Source organism: Palaemon carinicauda, chromosome 8 (assembly GCF_036898095.1).
Source record: "Palaemon carinicauda isolate YSFRI2023 chromosome 8, ASM3689809v2, whole genome shotgun sequence".
Lineage (NCBI taxonomy): Eukaryota > Metazoa > Arthropoda > Malacostraca > Decapoda > Palaemonidae > Palaemon > Palaemon carinicauda.
The window spans coordinates 1,776,210-1,786,209 of NC_090732.1; the positions used below are offsets into that span (position 1 = coordinate 1,776,210).

Genomic DNA, 10,000 nt, shown 5'->3' on the forward strand with positions numbered 1-10,000 from the left:
TGCACCGACAAGTTCTTTGGTTGAATATAAATAGGCTTTTCAACTCGAGCGTGTTTACATTTTAACTTGCTTTCACATGGCTTCCTCTCTCTCTCTCTCTCTCTCTCTCTCTCTCTCTCTCTCTCTCTCTCTCTCTCTCCTTCAACATTTTCATCTGCTTTCACATGGCTCTCCATTTTTACTTCAATATTTTCCTCTTCTTTCACATGGATCTCTCTCTCTCTCTCTCTCTCTCTCTCTCTCCCCATTTATACTTCAAATTTCCCTCTGCTTGCACGTCTCTCTCTCTCTCTCTCTCTCTCTCTCTCTCTCTCTCTCTCTCTCTCTCTCTCTCTTTTACTTCAAAAAGTTGGTATTGATATAACCAGATATTTCCAAGATTTGTGGAATAGAAAAGATACAACACCACTCAATGTGGTAATTTCTTTACATACGAAATAGCAAATACTTGGAACAGACTTCCAGCGGATGTAGTGAACAGTAACACGGTAAACGAGTTCAAGAATAAGTTAGACAAGATCATGAGAACTCTCTAAATGCTTGAAGTGAATCGCTCTACTCAAGAGCAAATGGAGACTACACGGATGGACTAACAAGTCTTTGAGACACAAAATCCTTGTAATTCTCTCTCACTCTCTCTCTCTCTCTCTCTCTCTCTCTCTCTCTCTCTCTCTCTCTCTCTCTCCTTCTTCTTCTTCTTCTTCTTCAACATTTGCTTTTATATGGTTTCCTCTCTCTCTCTCTCTCTCTCTCTCTCTCTCTCTCTCTCTCTCTCTTTTGGCCAGTTTATCTGTGGATAAGCCGTTTTATCAGGAGATAATTCACAGTTGCTTTCTCGGGCTTATAGTATTCTGCTTTCCCAGCTAGGGTTATAGCTTAGCAATTAATAATAATAATAATAATAATAATAATAATAATAATAATAATAATAATAATAATAATGTGAAGATGTCCTTGATTTTTCTTGCAATAACTTCTTAATTAGTCTAGTATCTTACCTCTTCCTTTAGTTTAATATTAATTGAATTTCTCTCAGGAGTTTACTTAAGCAAAGTTACGTGGGTGAGGGATACGAATGCTGGTTTCTTTCTTTACTAGACATAAAAAGGGGTTTGAACAGGCACTTACAAGCAGTCAAAAACAAAAGCGTGGTTTCTACATTAACACTTAGTGATGAACTCAGACGTCTTGACACTGGCTGGAGAATTTGATGAATCCTGGTTTAGTTAGGCCTAAACGTCATCTATAGGCCTACTGTCGTCGCTGAAGTATAAGCCTTCGTCAGGTGTTGGGAAGGCTGGCGCGAAGTTCTAGACACGCCTTGGTCACTCGGGGACGTCACGCCTCTCGGTCGCTCTGGGACGTCTGGCCAAACGCACTCACAGACACTCAGGTGCGGGCGTAGTAACTTTGTTCGTCGTCCTTCGTTCTCAGGGGTAATTGTTCCCCTGTAATTTCGCGGCTGCTTTAGTATTCTACGTAATCGCCGTCCCTCAATTTGGTATAGGCAGCCGCCATGTGTTGTCGTCAAGGAGACCCGGCAGGTTAAGTAGGTCGTTAGACCTATTATACAGAGTGACTACTAGGAAGAGGGCGAGATGCCTTGTTGTTGTTGGGGTATTAAAGCCAACACTTGTTGTTGGCACGGGCCTTTCCCTTGGTTGGCCCGTAGGCGAGATGCCGTCTTCTCGTTGCTTATATATGGTCGTCCTGGGCGTGTCAAGCTATCCTTAATCACGTGACTTTTTCCCGGCTTCCACGTCTCATTCGTCTATGTTCCGTTCGACATTCAAGAACGGATCCTGTCGTTTGGGGGGTTGTTTACGGGAAAGAACCCTGGAGTCAGCGAAATTAGTTGAAAACACCCTACCTAACTCCCGTTCACTCTCCTGTCTCTCCACAACTCTTTCTATATCTTTACAATTACTACTAACTGCATTTGTCTCCCCATTTCTTATTAATTAACAAAACCACAAATAAAGACATCAATAACATACACAAACCTTCTGCATATGAAACTTACTCAAAAATAAGCATCTGTCTGACACCACTCGGCCAGCTACTAGGATTCTTATAGAATCCTCACATACAACAAAACAACAAACCTATTCTTTAGGTTCCCCAGTAATAACTAGTAGCAACTCATTGATCCTTTCCAATTTTCTGAAAACCAAATACTTCACCACATTATACGTTACCACAGTAATAAGTACAATCAAAAACACATTACACACAGTCAGAAATGGTGCAAACATCTTGCTTGTAAAACAGAACATAATCATTATCAAGTGGCATTGCCACATTTTCTACCACTGTTAATTTGTCTAGCTGAAAATGATTAATCTTGTTCTCGTAACTCTTTGCAATGGAAGATTGATTTAACTCATAATGCAAAAACACACTTGGTACATAATAGAGATAATCATTTATCACTACTGAGCAAGAATCTGCAAATGACTTCAAGTTTCCTAACTGAAATGTTTGAGTCTTCCCATCACAAGTAACTTCTGCATTTTTAGTACTTTGTACATAAACAAAAATCTCATTACCTAAATGTAATGCCCTGTATGGCAAAGCAAAAGTTTCAAATTTACACTCTCTCATCAACTCATAATTCTCAAAGAAAATACCTTGGACACACGGAAAATTGCTCATAGGTTGTTTAATTTGCACAAAATTGCACATGGATTGACTTTCACTTATCAACACACACTGTTCTAAATCACCTTCTTCTAAAATAATCATCAACAACTTGTTCTTATCCAATGCTAGACGAACCTTCGGATGGTTCCAAATTATTGTTGCATTTCCTATCTTAACTGGGAAAGGATGTATTGTATACAGGTCAAACAAATTCATACCCTTGAAGGGGATCAATACCAACAAATACCCTTTTGTTACTTTCACAGTTGACATTGTGTAATACCAAAATATATCTTCTAGCAAAGGCTTGGAATGGCTATTTACCATACACCAATCGATAATTTCTTTCAAAGTTTTTGGAGAAATGATAGCAGGGCTGAGTATTCCCTTTTGTGCATTTATTAGTCCGTTCACAGATTCCTTGTGATCACCAATCTCGATTTCTACTTCATGAACCAACTTAAACACTTGTTCTACGTCATCTATTTTATTAGAAACATTCACGTTAACTTGATTAATAAATTCCACCATCTTTTTTATGTTCTCTACATTCTTATTATTATTTTCTATTAGAGTACTTATAAGATTACCCTTCTGATTAGCCCATTTCTCGATTAGTTCTACACGATCAGTCAAACCTTTTACATCGTTTTCTGTAGCCACTCCAAACAAAGCACTAAATGCACTACCTACAAAAGGTAACAAAGATCTCTTGTTTCTTTGAGGCCTGACAATGTCTTCAATTTTACTCTGTAAATTTCTTAATACTTCTACAAAGGCAGAATCACTATGGGTTAGTATGCACTTCCGTAGTTCTTTATCTAACTGGTTCAAATGTTCTTCCCTTTCTAATACTGAATTGACATTAATTTTTACTACAGCAAAATCTGTTAACAGTTCACCCTTTCCATGATTTTGTATCAAGGCCCCACTTTTAATGTCTATTTCGCAAGTGATACCGACCACCAGGGGTATGATCAGAAGGAAGTTTTTCCACCACTTCCTGTAGAAGTTGAGAGGACCATGGATTAGTTTTTACAACCTTCATATGATTCCAATGGGCATACCTTACATCTAAATTCTGTTCATGTATCAGCTTAAATTTATTATTCCTTTCCCTTTCTAACACTCTATAAGGACCTTCAAATTTGGGAGATACCCTTTCATTTGGTCCTTCCTTTACATGTACCTTTATATATACTTGTGAGCCTATCTTCAGGTCAGTCATGGAACTAGTTGTGTCATAGTATTTCTTATTTACCTGTTGGCCCTTTTCTAAAGATTGTCTGGTTTGTCTTATTATTTGAAAGGTTCTTTGCAGTTTCCAAGCTATATAGTCCTGGTAATCATATGTGTGCCTAGGAGGTTTTGCGTCATCTAACAATGAGTTTGGCAGTCTTTTCTGATAACCATAAAGCAAAAAGTGTGGGGTTTCTCCTACTGTCTCATTTACTGTGTTATTCAAAGTAAACTGAACGTCCTCTAGCGCTAGGTCCCAATCTTCTGTAGTTGGACTAATGATAGTTCGCAGTACATCCAGTATCTTCTTATTGGCCCTTTCCACTGTCCCATTTGAACTCGGCTTATAAGGGGTTATCTCGCATTTCTTTATCTCAAAAAATTCACAAAGCTTTTTCATTACCTCACTGGTGAATTCGGGTGCATTGTCCGACAAAAGTACCTCCGGACACGAATGTCTTGTGAGTATTCTGGTCTTTAAAGCTTCTGCAACAGAAACTGCAGTTCTATCTCTGACTGGGACAATTTCTAAATACCGAGTCAAATAATCAATGAATACCAGTATATATTCATTTCCTCTCAAAGTTTTTGGAAAGGGTCCTATATGATCCATCTGAACTACCTCAAAAGGGTTTAAATTACTAGGATATTTTTCTAAAGGAGCTCTGACATTTACGTGACCTTTATGCCTATTACAAGTTTGACATTCATTTACAAATTGCTTTGCTTCTTCGCTGCACTTAGGCCAAAAATAATTTCTATTTATTGTTCTCAGAGTCTTTTTGATTCCTGGATGTCCTGCCAACTTGTGGGTATGTGTTAGAGTTAATACTTCTTTAGTCAGGGTGTCAGGCACATATAGTCTAGAGCAAGCACTCCTATCCTTAGCCTTCTTATATAATATCCCATTTATTAATTCAAAATCTGACCTAGAGGTTTCATCTTGTAGCAAATCTCCTATTATTTTCCTGATACCTTCTTGTTTCTCTTGTTCTATTTTAACTCTCTCCAAATCTAAGTCTACGACCTGACAGCTGAAACAAAAAGTGTTAGTTGTGATAATTCTTTCAGTATCCTCTTGTGCTCTAGATAATCCATCTGCTAAAGTATTAAACTTACCTGGAATGTATCTAAATTCTGGAGCAAACTCTAGCACACTAATAAACCATCGATTAAACTTTAAGTTATTAGTGAAAGCTCTTTTCTTAAATAGGTCACAGATGGGTTTATGGTCAGTAAGTACATTTACTTTGTGTCCTAACAAAATGTGCCGAAACTTTCTCAGTGCCCAATAAATGGCTAAACATTCCTTTTCTGTGGTATTGTAATTTCGTTCGGCCGCATTCAGGACTCTACTTGCATAATATACTACCCTCATTCGGGTTTTTGCCTTCTGTAACAAAACCGCTCCTATTCCTGTATTCGAAGCATCACATGCTAAGTAAAATTGCTTGCTAAAGTCTGGATACACTAAGATAGGATCTTGGATTAATTTCTCCTTCAACTTTTGAAAAGCCTCCTCTTGCTCTGCTTTCCATTCAAACTCTACATCCTTCTTAGTTAATTCTGTCAATGGTTTAGCTATAGTAGCAAAATTTTTGACAAATGGTCTATAGTATCCTATCATCCCTAAAAATCTTCTTACACCTTTCAAATTTTGTGGAGCAGGATATTCCACAATCGCCTTTATTTTTCCTTCTTGCATGCGTGATCCATCAGCACTGATCACATGTCCTAAATATTCTAATGATTTCCTCAAGAATTGACATTTCTTAACCTTTATCTTTAATCCTGCCAGTCTTAGTCGTTCTAAAACGATTTCTATGGTTCCGAAATGGCTCTCTATATCTTTGCTAAATATAATGACATCATCTAAATAGACTGACACATTCTCTATGTCTCCTAAGATCTGTAACATTAACCTTACAAAAGTCAATGGAGCTGATGTTAACCCAAATGGCATTACCTGAAATTCTAAGTGTTCTTTATGTGTGCTGAAGGCAGTTAATGGCTTTGATTCTTCGTCTAAAGGTACTTGCCAATATCCACTTAGTAGATCTAAGGATGAGAAGATCTTTGCTCCTCCTAACTGAGCCAATACATCATTTATTACAGGCATGGGCATCCTATCAGGAACTGTGTTCGCATTCAACTTGCGATAATCAATCACTAATCTGTAACTTCCATCTTTCTTTGGAATCAACAACATGGGAGAATTATAAGGTGATTTAGAGGGTATGACCACTCCTTCTTCTTTCATTTCTTCTATCATTTTATCTACTATTGGACGTTGGCTGATAGGTAATTTATAATTAGGTATGAAAAAGGGTTTGGCTCCATCATCTAGGATTATCTTATGTCTTAACACCTCAGTCCTACCTAACCTATCACCTGTAATTGCTATGCCCTGCCTATATTTATTTAAGGTTTCTATTAACCTTTTACGGTACTCAGGAAAATCGGTGTTATCTATCTCCCTATCTATTCCTGCATCAATGTTTCCTATGGTAAAGAATGCTTCCTCCTCTAACGGAATCATTTTGTGTGTAACTTCTATTCCTGTACAAAATTCTGTACCCGCTAACAAATGGAGTCTTTTATCAGAATAATTCATGACATAAGTAGTACAGGCTAATCCCTCCATCTGAACTAATGAGTTATCCATTCTGACATATTCTGGTAATCCTTCTGGGGTCAAGATTACATCATTATTAGTGTGTAGGCGGGTTATCAAATATACTCTAGTAAGAGTATTGGGCAGTAGTACTACATCTCTAGCTAGCCTAAATCTTATTTTGTTTGCATCTGCTGTGCTGATCAGACTTATCTCCCCAGTTTGTACTTGAGTACAAAAACATGAATCTTCATCTCCTCCTTTTTGAGATTCTGTTTCTCTTAAGTGTCTTAATTCTTGTGAATTCAATGTGCCTAGCAGCAAAACTTCTTGGAATTCCCTTTTATCTATTCTCTCAGATTCTCTGTCGACATTTTCTCCTTAGTATGTGTGCTGCCTTTACAAGAAGTAATTTCCCCCTTTCTGGGTGCAATTGCTAAATTCTCTTCTTTCTCCCTTTCTTCTGATTTTACTTTGATTTCCCTTTCTCTTTCTGAACCGGAGTGTGTTTCAACTATCGAAGCGGTCCCCTGCAAATTGGCCAAATTTGTAGTGGACTTGTCATCAACAAGTTGGAAACAGACTTCCTGATTATTTCCCTTTAGAACTAATCTTCTGTCTTGACAATCAAAAACTATGCCAAAATCTTGCATTGTTGCAAAAGAAATCAAAGCTCGAGCGGGAAATGCTACTTCTTGCAAAACCAAAAATGGCACTTGACACTTCTTCTCTAGCAATTCAATGTTTAAATCTATGGCTCCTACATTGTTAAGCTGATTGCCAGTTATCCCCTGAATTAATGTATCCTCACTCCTAATTGCAGAAATAGGTATATTCAAATAATCAGTTAAGGTATGGAGCCCTATGAGATTTACAGTACTTCCTGAATCTAACAAACTAAGACATTCTTTACCTTCTATCTTGATATTTGTCTTGGGTAATGATTGCTGTCGGAAGGATAAATATGTTGCTGGCAACGTGGATGTACCTCCGCTACCTGCAACATCCTTCCATTCTTTGGTTTCCCTATTTCCTGGACTCCTATCCTGCTCTTCTAGTCACTTTCTATTACCTTGTTTTTCTTCGGAGTAATTAGTAGGGTTTGAGTTATCCCTTGCCTGTACCTGAGGAGTATTTTCGGAGGGTTTATTATGTTTCTTACCTTGGTACCAACATTCTTGGTCTGTGTGACCTCCTCTTTGACAATACTGGCAATACCTATTCTTTGGTCTAGCTCCCTTATGATGAGAATTCCCTCTAGATTTATATGTTTCATTATAATTTCCTCTGTTTTGTTCATTTGACTTGCCAGGGGGCTGGTTATTTTGATAATCTTTAGGGTAATGTTTATTCCTACCGGTCTCGTTTTTCTGTATAATTTCTTGACATTCGTTCGGTGTTTTTGTGGTTTTCTGGGCAGGATCTAACTTTAGGTCTTCCAACAAGGCCGCATACATCTTACTGTAGGCCACAAGATTTAGAACTTCATCTAGATCTACCAGGTTCTTATTATCCTTACTAAACTTGGTTCCGTCTCCTACCGTGATTGTGGGCAATGACAAAAAGTCTTCCCTAACTGCTCTTACCTGATCCCTAACCTGGGTACGCCAACTGGCCCTGGATTCACCTTCACATTTATTAGTTGAGGTAAGCCTATACAAGTTCGACAACCGATCGGTCTCCTTGGCCGATCGCCACATTAGTCTGCATTCCTCCTTGAACTCGTTGAAAGTGGTAATTTTTTCAAAGGCCTTACCGTTTAATGTAGGGTGAGCATCCCCTACGTCTACGTTGACTAACATCATTGCCTGTTTAATTTTTGCAACATCGTCAGTTATTTTAAAACTAGCGATCCTATTCTCTGTGTCCGCTAACCACTTATCTACACTGTATTTCTCTAACCTTTGTTTGTCGGGATTATCCCTACTTACATTTCCACAAAACCGTGTGGTTTGTGTGATCAGCCCAGCGGAATTCATATCGGCAATATTTGCTCTTACCGGACTCGAACTTCGGTTTCTAGTCAGATTTTGACGTCTTCCTACACTAGCACTTCGCGACCGTCTGTCTGCAGTTAATCTCAAGTCGTATTGATATTGTGTAAGTCTTTGGAAAATATTGTCCAGACTCATATCACAAAAAAAAGGAAAAATTAAAACACCAAAATTTTCTTACGAGAGACAAATGCCCTAACTTCCTATTCTATAGAGAGACAGTATTTATACAAAACAAGAGAGTGAACGAAAACATGCAAACTACTCACATATCCATTGGTTCACGACTCCTTTGGTTTCCCTCTGTTTTTCTTGAGATTGTTTTGTATTTCTTCGACACATAAAAGGGGGTTTCAGCACTTTCCTGAAACAAAGCCAGCATTAGTTCAAACTTAATACAACACGGCACAGTATCCCTTAACGATGCCACCATTTGTGAAGATGTCCTTGATTTTTCTTGCAATAACTTCTTAATTAGTCTAGTATCTTACCTCTTCCTTTAGTTTAATATTAATTGAATTTCTCTCAGGAGTTTACTTAAGCAAAGTTACGTGGGTGAGGGATACGAATGCTGGTTTCTTTCTTTACTAGACATAAAAAGGGGTTTGAACAGGCACTTACAAGCAGTCAAAAACAAAAGCGTGGTTTCTACATTAACACTTAGTGATGAACTCAGACGTCTTGACACTGGCTGGAGAATTTGATGAATCCTGGTTTAGTTAGGCCTAAACGTCATCTATAGGCCTACTGTCGTCGCTGAAGTATAAGCCTTCGTCAGGTGTTGGGAAGGCTGGCGCGAAGTTCTAGACACGCCTTGGTCACTCGGGGACGTCACGCCTCTCGGTCGCTCTGGGACGTCTGGCCAAACGCACTCACAGACACTCAGGTGCGGGCGTAGTAACTTTGTTCGTCGTCCTTCGTTCTCAGGGGTAATTGTTCCCCTGTAATTTCGCGGCTGCTTTAGTATTCTACGTAATCGCCGTCCCTCAATTTGGTATAGGCAGCCGCCATGTGTTGTCGTCAAGGAGACCCGGCAGGTTAAGTAGGTCGTTAGACCTATTATACAGAGTGACTACTAGGAAGAGGGCGAGATGCCGTCTTCTCGTTGCTTATATATGGTCGTCCTGGGCGTGTCAAGCTATCCTTAATCACGTGACTTTTTCCCGGCTTCCACGTCTCATTCGTCTATGTTCCGTTCGACATTCAAGAACGGATCCTGTCGTTTGGGGGGTTGTTTACGGGAAAGAACCCTGGAGTCAGCGAAATTAGTTGAAAACACCCTACCTAACTCCCGTTCACTCTCCTGTCTCTCCACAACTCTTTCTATATCTTTACAATTACTACTAACTGCATTTGTCTCCCCATTTCTTATTAATTAACAAAACCCACAAATAAAGACATCAATAACATACACAAACCTTCTGCATATGAAACTTACTCAAAAATAAGCATCTGTCTGACAATAATAATAATAATAATTCCAAAGACCTGCAATAGACAAATAAATAAG

General features: G+C 38.6%; 2 protein-coding genes across 2 annotated transcripts in view; one reads left to right on the forward strand and one right to left on the reverse strand.

Moving 5' to 3' along the window:
• The window catches only part of LOC137644770 (kinesin-like protein KIF26B), a 531,356-nt gene that overhangs the window by 263,205 nt on the left and 258,151 nt on the right, over positions 1 to 10,000 (forward strand). The window lies entirely within an intron of this gene.
• The window catches only part of LOC137644769 (uncharacterized), a 204,116-nt gene that overhangs the window by 107,880 nt on the left and 86,236 nt on the right, over positions 1 to 10,000 (reverse strand). The gene's annotated exons all lie outside the window — the stretch shown is intronic.